We start from the raw sequence: 16614 nt of genomic DNA on the forward strand, positions 1-16614 counted from the left end.
GCCAAGAAATATATGAAAGATGTTCAATGTGGACCAATAACTAGTGGAAATGCAAATGTAAACAGATTTGGTGAAATTTTGAAAGTTCAAAACGCAGGGATGGATCTGGTGAAATGGAAAGTTTCCTATGCTACTGAAGGGAAGTTGCCAGTTGGTAGAGGCACTTTGGGAAGAATATTTGCATTATCTCCTAAGGTTGAAGATATGCCTCCTCCTTCACACAGCAATTCCATTCAAGAAAAGGGCTTCCTATAGATGGAAACTAACATTGTTAATCAACTATACTCCAATATAAATTTAAAAATATATATTATCAGCTTTAAAAAATAAATTAAATCAATGAATAGCTTCCTGCAGATGGCACCCCGTGCGCTTGGCATGGGTCACATGGGTGCTGAGATATTGATCCTGGAGGCTTGGGGACAGGTGGGGAGGGAAGGGCCTGCAGTGGCCTGAAGCCTCGGGATGGATTCCTCCGGACACGCTACAAGGTGCTTCCTCTGTTTCCATAAGTATGACAAACACATATTTTCATTTTCTACGCAAGGAAAAAAATGAAGCAACACTGCCCTGAAATATGTGGCTTCACTTTCACAAGGAGATATTCATAGGGGTCATATACACGTGACTACAGCATCGTTTACGCTGTATCAAAAAACATGACTACAGCATTATAGATAATAACAAAGACTTGGAAACCACACAAATGTCCCATTCAAAACTTTCTAACCGGAAAAGCCTTCCTTCAAGAAACTTTCTAAAGTTGCATCTCCTATTACCCTCTATCCCTTACTTTGCTTGTTATTCACTTCATAGATATCTTTAGAAGTGGCTTTCTATTATATATTTATTTGTTCTTGTTTATCTCCACCACTAGATGTCAATTTCACGAGGGTAGGAAACTGTGTCTATTTTTATTCACTTCTGTATCCACAGAACATAAAATAATGTGAAGGACAGGAGACGCTCAGGTTTTTTTCAATACTGAATGAATGTCCATTTTCCAGTTAATTGTGTATATTTATAAAACAGAATACTATACAACAATTAAGATGTATGAATTAGGGTTCTATGTACCAACATAGAAATTTTCTTAAAAACATAACGTTGTGTAAAAAAGCAGGTTGAAAATATATATAATGATACAATTTTTATAAAAAGTGAAAATACGCCAAATATGCCTATGGATTACTAATACTATGTATGTATAATAGTATAAAAGGATATACACCAAATTCAGGAATTACTGGAGTTACCACTGGGAACACAGCAGGGGAAAAGAGACAAGAAAGTGATACACGGGGCTGCAACTGTGTCTGTAACATTTATTTCTTTTAAAAATGACACAAGTATGGCAGATGTGTTAGTACTCAATATATTTGCATAGTGGATATACAGGGTTTTTTTTTTACATATCTTAGTATATTCTTGTATGTCTGAAAAATCCTATAATGTATACTTAATGTAAAAATACTATCACTTGATAAACAATTCACTTTGTGCTGTATAGGCAAACATTTGGAAGAAGTGGCAAACTGGAGTCCCTGGGATTTTTTGATTGTTCTGCAGCATGGATCAGTCTTCTTCTCCATCACCTCATTTATTTTTCCTAAGACTTAGTTAAGAGGTCAACTGGAGAAGTTTACCGCCGATGGACGTGGGCTCTCCTTCTGCCACTGGAGCTGCTCAGCAAGTTTCTGCCTCCTGAAGATGTCTTATAGGGCTCTGTAATGCATGCTTTGTTCCACTTCCTGGCCCAGTCTCCACATCCTGGAAGTCCCACAGAGTTTCGTCCTCTGACTTCTGGGATTCGCTAGGGCATGGCGGTAGCAGGGACTGTCGCTGAAACTGGGCTGCAGCTGCTGTGATCCCGACACTGGGGAATGTGCACTTCAGCATCATGTCCCACTCTCTGATGCTAAACAGCCCTTTCTGTCTTTTAATAGACTCTTGGGGGAGGAGGAAGTGAAGGCTGAGGTTAGCTTGTTCGCTTGTGTGCCTGTCTCAGCCAGACTGGCATCTGGCACCAAGCCTACCATTTAGTCAGATGGTATTGTTTTCTGTTTTACACACACACACACACACACACACACACACACACACAGCATGAGCTCAAGCCATTCAAGCCATATGTCTCTATGCCTGCAAGTTACATTTCACCGGCCAAAATTATATTTAACCACACTCTGAGGTATATGCTCAAAATATATGTTCATTGGCATCTATAAAACCATGTCAAATGAGGTTCAGTGTTTTTCAAGATGGCAGTAGGGTGGAGATAGTAGATGAAACTCCCTTCAAATGATGTCTACTATCTTTAGTGAAAAGAACTTGCAAATTATGGTGAGAGGATCCATTCAGCCAATTCTCTCACACACACAGGATTTGGAACCTTTCTACCGGACCCTCAGTGGACCATTAATGTGACCAGATCTTTCCAAATCTCCCCTGCCCCAGACACCTAAAGATGGCTAGGATGAGCATAAAACTCAGCCCTCTTCTTCCACCCTTATGTGGCTCTCTTCTGGGTTAAAAACTTCCCAGAACCCTTTAAGACCTGCCCTCTCACTCTCTATAGTAACTCCAGAAATTTCAGAACTATCAGAGCAGAGACTGATAAACTATGGCCCCAAAGAACACAGCAACGCCCATTTCTTTACAGATTAACCATCACTGTTTTCCTACTACAATGGCAAGGTTTAGCAGTGCTGAAGCCATACGGCTGCAAAGCTTAAAATAGTCATTATCTGGTCCTTCATTGAAAAAGTGTGCTGACCCCTTGGTAGTAAAATCCCGTGGCTAGGAGGACTGACTAGACTGCACGTCACGGCCAAGAAATAGCAGGTCAAAAAGATGCTTATATTCAATTTATACCAGGTTTATACCAGGTGAGCAGCAAAACCAGGGGCCAAATGTGCACCTCATTTATTTATTTTTTAAATATTACAAAAATCAAGAAGTACTCCTCCTTTGCATAGTCCCCTTCCTTGACTAGAAATTGTTCCCTGCTGCCCTGTTATTATTTTCCGCAACATTAACAGTGAAGTAGCACCGGACTTGAGCTTCTCCGTGACTCAATCTCTTTGCTCAAGCTGTGGTTGCTTCCCAGACTTGTCACACCACACGTGGTGGCTGGGGGTCAAGATGACCATGACACTGGCATAAGCCCAGAGCGCCTGGTCAGGCTGATGACACACGGCTAGTTAAATGCCCTTTCATGGGCAAACACGAACAAGTTCCCAAGCTCTGGGTCATCTATTCGTCACCAGTTGTGATTACTACTGTCCCCTTCTGTCTTAGAAGAAAACGCAGGCTGATACTGACTGGACATAGAAGGCGAATACACGTTTTGTGTGTTTATGCAAGTCTATGAGTTCCAAAACTACCTGAATGATCCAAGCTACAGGAAAATGACTATTTCAAAGAACTCCCATCCATGACTTACTGTAGTTAATGATGTTGGTTTACAGACAGATTGTAACTACCGATATTATATGCATAATAATGTATTTGGCAAAGTTACTAACCCAAGAAGAATCTGCTCTGGGTCATCTGCTTTGTGGTGAATGGACTGAGGGCAGGAGACTGAAGTCACGTGACTCAGGGCAAGTCACGCCACCTCTTTGAGTTTCAGTTTGACTCTGGAAATGAGGAATTTGGACCGAATAACAAGAAAATCCTCTTCCTAGTCTACTAAGCACTTTCACAAATGTTCTCCTGTGTTGTTATTTTATGATTTTAGACAAGTCGTGTATCTCCGCCATCCTTAAATGCCATTCAAAATGATGGAACCAACTTGGCTGCCCTGCAATAGTGTAGATATATTGCAGGTCGAAGTGCAATTCTTGTTTTCCATCTTATTCTTCTTATAACAAAGGTATTGCTCAAGCATTAGAGTATTTAAGGGTGTGGATCTTCTTTGTCTTTTTTATTACTAAGCTATGCCCACTGCTTGCCTGTCCTCTTGGTACACTCCTTCTAGGTAACTGGACTCGGTTAGTTGCTGCCGTTGGCCTAAGATTAGAGCAAAAGCTAGAAATCCTGGCAGACATTGTAAAAATATCTGCAGACTCAGTGTCCCAGGCCTAGCTGAACTAAAGCTTGATTCTGAGAATTACAAAATGGTCAGGAAGACGCTGCAGCATGCATGAGTTGCAGGTGCTTTCCTCCCCTCCACTCAGTCAAACGTGTGGGAAGCATTTGACCCTCTTGAGCTCCTCTCTTTCCCAGGCAGCTGTGTTAATCCTCGTGGAGACATTGTGGTGAAAACCTCAGACTCTGGTCTTTGTTTTCAGAATTCCTGTGAAGAAGAAATCTACTGAGTCTCTAACTGTATGGACACAGGAATGCGGTTTATGGATTCCAGTGTGTATTTTTGGGGCAAGGCTTGTGGTGTATGAATTTGTTCCATGTTGGAGTGGTGGATGGAATGTGGAGGGGTTAGGACAGACTCTGCTGAGGCCCTTCCAAGTTGCCAAATGTTTTCTCTAAAGCCCAAGTTTACAGCCAGACTTGGATCTCCCGTCCCATATTCTCAGCTAGCTGTATTTGTATCTCTGTGGGAGTGTACCTGAGCAGTTGGTACTGAAGGGCTGGCATAAAAACCCTCTGGGACAATGATTAAGGAAGACATAAGATCTCCCTGCCCAGCAGCTGAGAGTCTGATGTGGAAAGAAAACAAATTAATTTCTACTCGGTTTCTTGCCCAGTAAACATTCTGCTAGTCAATCAGTCATCTAATCCCAAACACTTAGGGACTTGAATGTGATTCTGGTGTTTTAGAAATTAAGTATAAGAGTCAAACATCAGAAGGCTTTGTAAGATGCTAAGTCCTAGATAAAAATAAGAATTAAATTGGAAAACATTAACTGTCATATCACTTCTTGATGGGTTAATTTGTTTTACATGCCTTGAAAGAGAAAAATGTTGCACTTCAGTTAGAAAACAAAAGGGAGCTACAGTGCACATGTGTCTTACCAACCATCAACTTTGAGGATATTTTTGAGATCTTTAAAAAAATGAACTTAAGTAGCACAGAAAGATTTTTCAGACCACAACACTTAAGCAGACACCCTTGGATTGGTTTGATAGACTTTCATTAGGGATAATTAGGTTTCCTAATTGGTTGGGACCCAAGCAACATTCATCTGTTTCAACCAAAGAAGCTCCCTTTTATTCTTCTTGCCCTCTGATACTGTGATTCCATTTGAAGAAAAGTTCCCACTGTTAAAAGAACTAGAAAAGCATTGGATTCATTTATTTCTGAGGATCCTATGGCCCCTCTCTAGCTGATATGATGGAATGAAAAAGCAAATGAATCAGGGAGAGACTAGTGTGACAGACTATTGGTTTTTTACCTAGATCCTACTCCCCTCTTCACCTCACTCTCATCTTTCCATGCTGGCAGATCTCTGACTTTGTTCTGATATCTGGAGCAGCCATGGGTTCAGGGATAGAAACCATCTCTAGCCCAAAGGTGAATCTCTACTGGTCTATGCTAATCAGGGTAGTCTCAATCTCTGGCCAGTATTGCCTTAAGCATGGACATGTGCTCTAAATTTGGGCTATGTAGAACTAGAATCTGTTGGGAGTGTCTGCAAAAGACTCCTTGCTAGAGAAAAGAGATGCACAGAAAAGTCTGTTTCCTATGCTAGAACTCTGCATTAGGGACAGCTATATAATTTGTGGGGCCCACTGAAAACTTAAAATGTGAAGATCCTTGTTCCTTTCTTCAACTGTCTCTCTCTCCACCTGTCATGGTGGGTTTTATTTGCTATTTAGGCTTGGGGACCCTCACAGGCACCTGGTGACTCGCCCTGCTACACAGCATGCAGAGCATACGTTACCCCGACCCTCCCCACACCTACCTCTAGGCCCCTGCTGGAGGCAAAGGGTGGCAGTAGTTGCTGGGTAGAGGTCAGGGAGCAGGTGGCCTAGAACCCATCCAGCCCAGGTGGTGAGGCAAGACCATGCATGAGTTACGGCTCCAAGCCCTTGGTGCATACTCCTTTGTCCTACTGAACTTCACTTACAAAACGCAAAGTCAAAGTAAAATCATGAAGAATTTCAAGATGGAGACGACAGAGCATTAGCCCCCTCACATGGGACTCTTCTGAACCTGACGCCCATGCAAGTGTATTGACCCGCATGCCCATGAAGCTGGTCTTCATGTCTGCATGTACCACCTGAATCTGCCTCAGCCATCTTGAGACCACAGGGAAACATGGCCAAGTTAGAGAAGAAAGACAAAAGCACCTGGGTCCTTGACATTATTAAGCTTCTAAATTAACCAACCTTGGAGACTACAAGGTTGGTTATAGTCAATAACCAAGTTGGTTATACTCAATAATTCTTGTTACAGGAGATAATAAACCCCTAGTTTTATAGGCCATTTTTACTTGGGCCTTTCACTAGTCACAATTGACAGTATTCTATCTGATAGGAAAGATCACATGTTGATGAAAAAGTCTACAAAGGGACTAGAAAGAGGAGGTTAAGCTAGAGGAGTTTTGTTCTGACATTCAAATCTAGAGCCACTCCCCTAGAGAACACTGTTCCTGCTTTCCCCCAACCACTCTGCAGGGTATGAGAGAGCTGGTGTGTTCTTTGGAACCTGAGCACAGACAATGACGACCTCACCTACACTCCACCCCCTCACATTTCTCCACTTTTAGAAGGCTTAACAAGTTCAAGTAGGGCAGATATTGGCAAACTATGACACAGTGAATAAATACAACACCCACATTGATTTTTAGGTACACGAGAATTGAGGTGATGGAACGAGGTCACTGTGAGTTGCAGGGATAGTCTGAGGCAAAATTATAAAACAAATGAAGTTTGCATGGGGCTCGCCTACTTGTAATAGACTTTTCCATCCTTCAGAGTTCCTCCCTTGGGTAAATATCTTGGGTTCTAGGTCATTCCCGCTTAAGGTGCTAACTAATAAATTTAAGGTACAATTTTGCATAAAGGTTTGATTGTCTAGCTCTTAAAGTTCCCAGAAACTTTGAGATTTTATGATTCTTCACTAACTGTTCTGTGTCCCTCCCACATAGAGATCCTGGGACAGTAGACCTTTGGAAACCTTGAGAAGTTCCAAATCCATAAAACTCTTCCTTGCATTACGGGGTTAAAAGAAGAATAAATAACATCCTCTGGAAAAAATAGCTTCAAGGAAAAGGTAGTATGAGGGGAGGGCCTTGAAGGATGTAGGTTTTATAACTTATCTGGAGGGAAAGCCATTCCACCTAGGAGACCAGCCGGCATGCAGGCACAGATGTTTCCCTCTGCCTCACAAAGTGGGATATAACACTTAGAAGCTTCTCACCCCCATCCTCAGGAATGGTTAGGTACTAACCATGCTTCTCAGACATTTCTGGAGACAACAGCAGGGGTCTATAAATTCTGTTATCACTTTTCTACTCTTACAGGTTATACTGGGTGGAATAGCATTTGCCCCCAAATATATGTCTTCCTAGAACTCAGAACGTGACCTTATTTAGAACTAAGTATAAGAAGTTAAGATGAGGTCATTCTGGATTCAGGTAGGCCCTAAATCCAGTAACTGATGTCCTTACAAGAAGGAATGTGAAGACACACAGGGAAGATGGCAACCTGAAGATAGAGGTGGAGATTGGAGTGAGGCTGCCCAAACCAAGGAGCTCCAGGACCCACCAGAACCTGGAAGAGGCAAGGAAGGAGTCTTCCCTAGAGGATTCAGAGGGCGCATGGCCTTGCCAACACCTTGATTTTGGACTTCTAGCCTCCAGAACCACAAGAGAATACATTTCTATTGTGTTGACCCACCAGATTTGTGGAAATTTATTATGGCAGCCCTAGGAAACCAATACACAGGCCTCCTCATGGGGGCCACTGACTGTATGGAATGATAAGGCTTGAGAGCTGACCACTGATTGGGCTGTCAACTTCGGAAGGGGAAATGGAGGAGATACTCCCTCAACAGAACGTCTGGTCACCACTATGCATGGGGGCAGGGCTTACCTTTCCATCTAGAATGTGCCCGTGAGGTGAGCAGTATTAAACTGGATGTCTCAAAGGTCAGCATTCCTGGCTGTTGCACGCCTATGCATAGGCCTCTGGAGCTCTCTCACTCCTACCTTTTCATCACAACCCTCTGCCAAAAAAAATTGGATGACAAGGTCTTCCTGTTTGAACCAGTGGGTTTTCTCAGGGACATCAGACAAGAAGGCTGAAAGTTCCCTCCATACTAGATTAGCAGCACATGGGTGAACCAAGCTCATACATTATTCAGAGGGGAAAAATGTGGGCTTTGACTGAACTTTGAAGGAATCAGCAGCTATTCCGGAGGAGAGTGACCTATTGTTCTACTTCACAGAACACAAAGAGCAAGCGGCATTCCTTACAGCATAGCTAATGGAGTGCACACAGACACTGTGATGAACTGACCGGCGGACATCTTTTACCAGCTCTCAAATTCTGTGCAAAGTGCCCTGTTGCTGATCAGAGGAAGGACGTTCACACTTTTTCTATTTCTGTAAGGTTACAACTCAGTGATACTCAGGTCAGGAGTTTCTGGGTAAAATGGTGTTGTCTGTGAAGCGTGTACTTGTCAACAGCACCAAGGTCCCCTTAGAAGGGCCACCAGACAGATTAGGTTGACATTTATGCCACTGTCTGGCAGATCCCTCCCTGAAACATGGGAAGCCTTTCTTGCATGGTGGAGGAAGAAGAGAAATGGTTATGAAATTCATTTTTTAAAAAAGTTCCACACCATGTGCTTCTTTGAAACTAGAAAAGCATCTTCTAAAAACAGGAGAAGGAAATTCTGACCCAAAGGAGCAAGGGAGGGTTAACAGCACCTTTAGTCCAGAGCACTTGCAAGGGTTCTGAATTGATTCCTGGTGAATCAATTTTAGTCAGTAACTAAATTTTAAATATTCTGGAAAGAACAGAGAACAAACACTGAAATTGCAAATATTTATTTGAACACTATGTTACCACTGTGGATTTCAATAACACTACAAAAAAGTATTATCTTGTTCATATTTTCCTTGGCAAAAGTGTCTCAATCGGTGGATTAACTTGATCTGCCATTATTAAGCTGGCTTGCTTTTCAAAAGTAGGAAACTGTTCTATTAAGAAAAGAATACATTGATAGTACAAATTTGATTTTTAAAATTCCGTTTCCTTGTAGTAAGTGTTTCTGGTGTTTCAAATTAAATAGTTCAGTTCAACTCATGTAATAATTACAGAAAGACAATAAAATTAGTTATTAACTTATCTAACAATATCTATGATGCTTAAGCTTGTTACGTAAAGTATATTTCAGGAATTAGGCAATATTTGGAGAAACTACATGAATCATTCCAGGTCACCAGATTTGCTTAATAAAACAATCTTTAGTATTTTTTTAGGCATAAAACTCATTTATAATTCAATAGTTCATCCCACATTACAATCCTTCATTCATTCAACAGATACTGTTGATCTCCTACCATGTTCCAGGTACTGTGTTGATGACTAGGGATAGAGACAAGACTGGAACAGATGCAGTCATTCACATGAATATTTGAATAAAGAAATATGTTCCCCACGTTAGCAAAGGATCTCTCAGACTTCCCCTTTGATGATGTATTTGAACTCCTAATGCTGAAAGATAAATTATTATTATCCTAAATCAAGAACCAGTCATTAGAATTTTATATACAGTTTAAGAACATAATTTGTTTTATTTCTTAAGTGTTATTATAACTTTTGGTTAACTACTTTGGATAACCACAAAGTAATGAGCAAGTACGTAGTCTCCCTATTGTGTGAACTCATATCTATACTCTAACACTCAGTAGCTTTTGATGAATAACTAAACAGCCCTGTACCTCAGTATTCTCATCTGTAAAACGGAAATGATAATGGTCTGTACCTCAGAGGGTTCTGGTAATGATTAAACAATTTAATAGACATAGAGTGCTTGGAATAGTTCCTGGAACATGGTAAATTCATAGAAACATGTGTATTTGATTCTCTACAGTTGAGTTAATGACATGGCTTCAATAATACAGTAAGTCCCCTATATACGAACAAGTTCTGTTCCAAGAGCACATTCATAAGTCCAATTTGTTCATAAGTCCAACAAAGTTAGCCTAGGTACCCAACTAACACAATTGCCTATATAGTACTGTACTGTAATAGGTTTATAATACTTTTCACACAAATAATACATAGAAAACAAACACAAAAAATAAAGAAAACATTTTTAATCTTACAGTACAGTACCTTAAAAAGTACAGTAGTACAGTACAACAGCTGGCGTACAGGGCTGGCATCGGGTGAACAGGCAAGAAGAGTTACTGACTGGAGGAGGGAGAGGAGGTGGGAGGTGGTAGAGCTGAAGGATCATCAGCGATAGGAGACGGAGGGCAAGCTGCAATTTCACTCACGCCTGACGCTGATGGCACAGGTTCTGGTTCCTTGCTGGATTCAGTTCTATCTACTCTCTTGAGAAAACGATCCAGTGATGTCTGGGTAGAAGCTCTTTTTTTCTCGTCATAGATGACACAGTAGCACTGGATTGCATTCTGAATGGCTGCTGCAACCTTCGTGTCTCATTCTATGTTCAAGTCCTGTGTCTCAAAACTTACAGTGCCTCCCAAATAAATAAAATCCCCTTGCCATTTCCTGCATTGTGAATCTCTTCGGTTCTTCAGTTACTCTTCTTCCTCTTGTCTCACTTTATCCTTTCTCTGTGCCTCCAATTCCATCAGGTCTTCATTAGTACGCTCCTCGTGTTGCACAGCAAGGAGTTCAATGAAGACATCCTCTTGAAGATCTAGCTCCAGCTTCTTGCTGAGGGTCACTAAGTTGCTGAAGACCTCTTTGGACTCCTCATCCACCTTCTCAAATCCATGAAAATTGTAAACAAACTGCGGGCAAAGGTTCTTCCAAACCCCATTCATGGTGACGGCCGTAAACTCACCCACGTTTGCCTCTTTGAAAGTTCACAACTTGAAGGTTCGTATGTAGGGGACTCACTATACTAATACAAGGGTGAGCAAACAAGCAGGTTGCGGGTGAGGAGTACTGGCCTCAGCTTCAGAAGTGAGGTTGAATCCTAGCACTGCTGCAGAAGGGTTCAGTCAGTAAACAGTACTTATTTGAATTGGGAAAATGTAGTACCTGGATTCCCTTTCAATCATCCATTGTTGTCGCAAAAACTCAGCCTGCTTTTCACTATTCATGTGACAAATGAGGGAATTGGACTACATGTTCTCTAGCACCCTGTCCACCTCTAAAATTCTGTGAAACTGTGATTCCAATGGAACCACAATTCAGGCATGGGAAATATTTTGTTAATGAACCATTTGGTTAGAAATGTATTTCTTTTCAAGTGGTATTTGTAGACATTGTTGAAGGACATTGTTGTAGACATTGTTGCTCCTCCCACTGAGAATTTCTTCTATAAATTAAAACAAGGTAGTAGAAGATTCAGGCTGGTGAAATGAATTTTGACATGTAATTGATCATTCCAAATAAACTTTCCTTTAGGATCCAGGGGCTTAGAACTGTTCTGAATGAAGAACTGAGAAGCTCTTTTGATAAAGAGTGCCAAATGTGTACACACTTCTTTGAATTCTTCAGAGTGCTTTTGTATCTATTATTTCATTTTCTCTACCTTGACTGTAACTTTTTCAGAAAAATTCTGCACAGGAGACCTGATATCTCAGGTTTTCCATCAATTATATCATTGATCCCTGAGCAGCAGATCACCTAGATCTTTGGATCAGCTTACTTATGTGAATGCCTTTCTCTTGTGGGCATTAATTTTCTTTTAAATTACTTGGGAAAAGTTAGTTTTCAAATAGTCAAGTTGCAGTTATAAAAGGAAATATGAATTACACACCCACGTACAGTCTTGAGACTTAGCAGCCTTCATAAGCAGCAGTTTTATTTCCATACATAGATTTTTAATCACTGGCACATCCTACTCAAAAACTATACATTGGGGACTATATAATTATTTGAAATATTACCATGGTATTTAGATGTATATAAGCAAACAGATTGGGCTAAAAAGAAATATACTGTGGGAAGACAAAAATGTTCAGCTATCCTACATTGTCTTGAGATTTTCTTATGAAAAATCCTTAAATTATTGTGACACATTTAGGACACATCTAAAATTTGAAAAACTTAGGGAAGTTTCAATTAGTAGCTTGGGTCTGTCTTGACTGAATATCATTGTGCCTGCACAATCTAACAAGTAAATCGTCAGGTATCCATCACAATAATGAAGGGAAATATTTAACAAAAAGCATGGTCAATGCAGTCTTCTACCTCACAAACTATTCTTTTTCAAATAAGCAGAGATAAAATTAAATCCAACCACTTTGCCAGCAGATGTATATGGAACATCTGTTACATTATTTACCTATGCAGTACCTCCTGGATTAAGATATGGCATCTGTCTGTGGTATTTTGTTTTTAATATGGTAGGAGAGGTCATGCATTCACACATGAAACAATCTCTACAACTTCATTACTATCACCCGAGCCCAAGACACCATCATCTCATACCTAGATTTCTAGATGTCCTTTTGCTCCTCCTTTTGCCCTCCTACAATCCTTGTTCCTCACGCAAGTCAGTAATCATCCTCTGCACTTAAGATAAAATCTATACTCTTTAGCTTAGTGAAGGAGAGAGAGAGGAGAGGAGGAGAAGGAAGAGGAATCATCATGCTATTTTTCCTAGCTTCATTGTTTTCAAATTTCTGCCCAGTCTTTCCGTGCCTATTTCTCTTACCTCAACTCCTATCACTTCTTACCTTGTCCAGGGTACAGACTAAGAATTAAGCCCCATAAAAGTATGTGTCCTCACTTGTCTTGCTCTTTGTACCTGTGTTGTCCATAATAATGTAAAGCATGTAGAAGGCATGTAATAAATACTTGTGGACAATAATGAATGACTAGAAGAGTATTATATCCTTTCTATATTGTGATATGTTAAATTTGCAAACTGTGTGCAGGCAACGAAGAACAGGATAGTCTTTTGCCAACTGTGGGCAGGCAATGAAGAACAGGATAAGGCTATATGCATAACAAATTCAAAAAGAAAATAATTTTTTAAAATGAGGTGGACAGTAGGCATGAGGTAGACCTCACAGAAGGTTAAGACTAGAGATGGGCTTAGAATAATAATCTGAATTTCAATAGGTGACCATGATGGATGAAGTATAGCATTCTTGGTCAGTAAAAGATCAAGAGTGAGCCAGGACGGTGAGCAAGTGGTGGATAGGGCTGAAGAAGGACAATAAGGGGGCCAAAGTGATAGATCCAGGCATTCAGACTAAGGAAGAGTAGAGACCAAATTGTGGTTAAGAACGGCCAATCAAAGGACCTGAACAGATTAGCAGAGAAGATTAGAACTGATGAAGGAGGAAAAAAGAGGGGATTAAATGTTTTTGAGGAGATAGCCATCATGACAAAAGGGGTATTTTAGGAAGATTCCTCTTGTAGCACATGAACGGTGAAGTAAAGGAGGTAAATAACTCTAGGTAAGAAGACCTGGTGGCCAATTTGGGAGGAAGGTGATAAAGTAAGGACCATATAAGATAATGGGGGAGAAAAAGACAAACCAACAAGGAAAAAAAGAACTGATGGTGAGCATTTGTGTGAGTGAGAAGGGAGAAAGGCAGTCAAAGCTAAGAAGACACCATGGGAACTAGAAAATGTCTTTTCTTCTATCCAACAGGAAACTGGAGAAATGCGAAGCCATATTGCTTAATGGTCGGTCACCATTCTACCCCGAAACATAAGGGCTTCCTGTGTGACCTGGTTTCCTACATCCTTCTCTGTATTTGGACAAAGTTAAAGTATGTCTCTCTAGAACCCTGTTATTAGAATATGGCTCTTTCAAAGTCTTTCAGTGAGTTATCCATCTATATTTATAGATTTTCTTATTATCAATCAACATATAAAGTGTTTCGGCAGGAATTCATAGGCTGTGTGTGATGGGCATCCATTAAGGTATCTTCCAAGTCCCTCTCCTCTGCCTGCTCCATTCACAGAAGAGGAACTGGCTGGTAATACCTGATCGGACACTGAAGTGGACATATAACTCAAACTGGTGCAATCAGAATCGTGCCTTGAGACTTTTAACCAACAGACAATAAGGAGAAAGGAACTGACACATGTCCGTTCTGGAACTCTAGAGAAAAAGCCTGTGAATTTGGAATAGCTTTGTCTCCATCTTTTCTAATGCTTCATTGTTCAAATTTTCTCTGATGTCTTAGAATCTCTCCAGTAGATTTCTTTTGCATTTTCTTACCTTTTTAAAAATCATCTTCTGGTTTTTTATTGCATACAACTCAGAGAAACTTAATCAATATTTAGAGTAAAATACTTTCAGAACTGGTATCAAATGTAGATGCAGATGTTTCTAGTGGAAATGGTAAATGAGAGCAAGACAAATGTAACTTGGGAGTTTGGAAAGAAAGCTTGCACACTAATAAGACCCTTCACAAAATTCATCTAAGAGAGACAAGAAACACTTGACTCATGAACACAGAATTAGATTTCTCTTTGTCTTTCTCCTCCCAGATGAGTGATATTTTTGGTAGGAGATTTTTTTTTTTAACATTTCTCCATCTTATCATCTCCTTCCTCAAAGGGAAACTTATAAACTTGGAGGGTGTAGAACAGATCAGCAGCGGTCCTATTTAAAAATGTGGAAGGGTGGCAAGCCATTAAAGGAAACTGAGAAACTGGGGAGAACAAGATGGCATAGGGCCTTACAGGCGAGGTTAGATTACCAGAAATAACATGTGAGTGGAGAACAGAACAGTTTAACCAAGGGTCTTGCTGGGTTCCCCTGGTAATTGGGAACACAAATGCTTAGCAAGGTTACAACACCCACTCTCCTACAGGTTGAAAGCATATGAAAAGAGCAGAGTCTATTTTTGAAAGTGGCATCTGAGGAGGTTTCTACACACCCAGAAGAGTATTTCAGTTCATTAACTAAAATACATTTGTGTTGTGGTTGATTGGTTTTGTGTTCTATTTTACTTCAGAATATTTTGATATGCTTATAGAAGGAGGCTAAAGAAGCTTTTTAAAAAATAAGAATCAACAAGAGGGGGGCTAGGAGTATTCATTCATTTGTTCAAGTATTCAAAAATATTTATTATGCTGCCAGGTATCGTGCTAGAAAGGGATTTTACAGGTTGTTTGTTTTAAGGATGCAGTTCCTGTTTGCATGAATCTTGGAGAGGTAAACAGTAAACAAAGAACCATATAAAATATGATTATAAATTGTGACAAGTAAACTGAACAAAAAGCACATGGTATGTGCTTTTTATGATATGAGATACTGATAGAGATTTAATTTAATTAGTAAAGATGATTTGGGAAATCCTCTCTGAGGAAGACTTATTTGAATCTGGAAGACTGATGGCGCCTTAAGCCAAGAAAAGAGGAGGAGTGGGGTGGGTTGGGAGGCAGAGAAAGGGCATTCCAGAGAAAGTGGAAAGCATGTGCAAAGGTCTCATGGAAGGAAAGTACTTAGTGCCTTTGAACAAATGAAAGAGTTCAGGGTAGCTGACCCATAGTGAGGCAGGGATGGCATGCCATTAGAAGGGGCTGGAAAATTGAGGAGGACAGGACAACATAGGTCCTTACAGGCTAGGCTAGGGATTTGGGGTTTCATCCTAAATGCAACAGGAAGCCACTGAAGGGGGTGGTGGTGATATGAATATCATTTAAATGTTGTAAAGACTACTCAGACTACTGTGTTGAGAATGGGTGGTTCAACGGGTCACCAGTAGAAGCAGGGAGGCCAGGTTGAAGGTCAAGGCAGTAAATCCAGGGGAAAGTTGAGAACTATCAGCGGAGCACAGTGATTGCAAAATGATACGTGAGTTTTGGGGTTAATATACTTTAGATCTGCTGGAGTCGCCTACTTCTTGACTTGAGAAACTACATACTTAAAAAAGGCATAGGATAGTTATATGGCATTCCTTCAGTCAATATTTCATCTGAGGTGGTTTTGTTTAAATATTTTATTTTGTTTTAATTTTTAAAAAGTTTTCTATAAAAAGTTTAAAAATACAAATGTGCATAGAAAAAGAAAAAAAAAAACACTACATCATTTAGATGTATACCCACACATACACAGGTATTTATCTAAAATGTGAAATCACATTTTATGGACTGTTTTGTCACTTGTGTTTTATATTTAGCAACATGTCATAAACATGTTCCCTTGTCAAAATCTGCAGATCTTCATTCTTCTAATGGCTTATTGGCTTTCTTACTGTATGAATGAACCACAATTCATTTTTAATTGATAAGCATTTAGATTGTTTCCAATTTTTCATTATTACAAATAATGCTGTACTTTCATTATTACAAATAGTGCTGCAGGGAACATCTTTATGCATTTCTGCATACACTTAAACAAACTTTTAGGAAAGTTTCTGTAAAATTCACTATTAGGAATAGAATTGCCAAGTCAAAGGATTTATACATTATATAAATTTATAACTACTAGTGCCCTCCACAAACTGTTTGTTTTGATTTATATTCCTGTTGATTTTACTATACCTTCAAAAACACTATGGACTTTTACCTCATAAAGTAAAA

This window comes from Balaenoptera musculus, chromosome 7, assembly GCF_009873245.2.
Source record: "Balaenoptera musculus isolate JJ_BM4_2016_0621 chromosome 7, mBalMus1.pri.v3, whole genome shotgun sequence".
NCBI classification, from domain to species: Eukaryota; Metazoa; Chordata; class Mammalia; order Artiodactyla; family Balaenopteridae; genus Balaenoptera; species Balaenoptera musculus.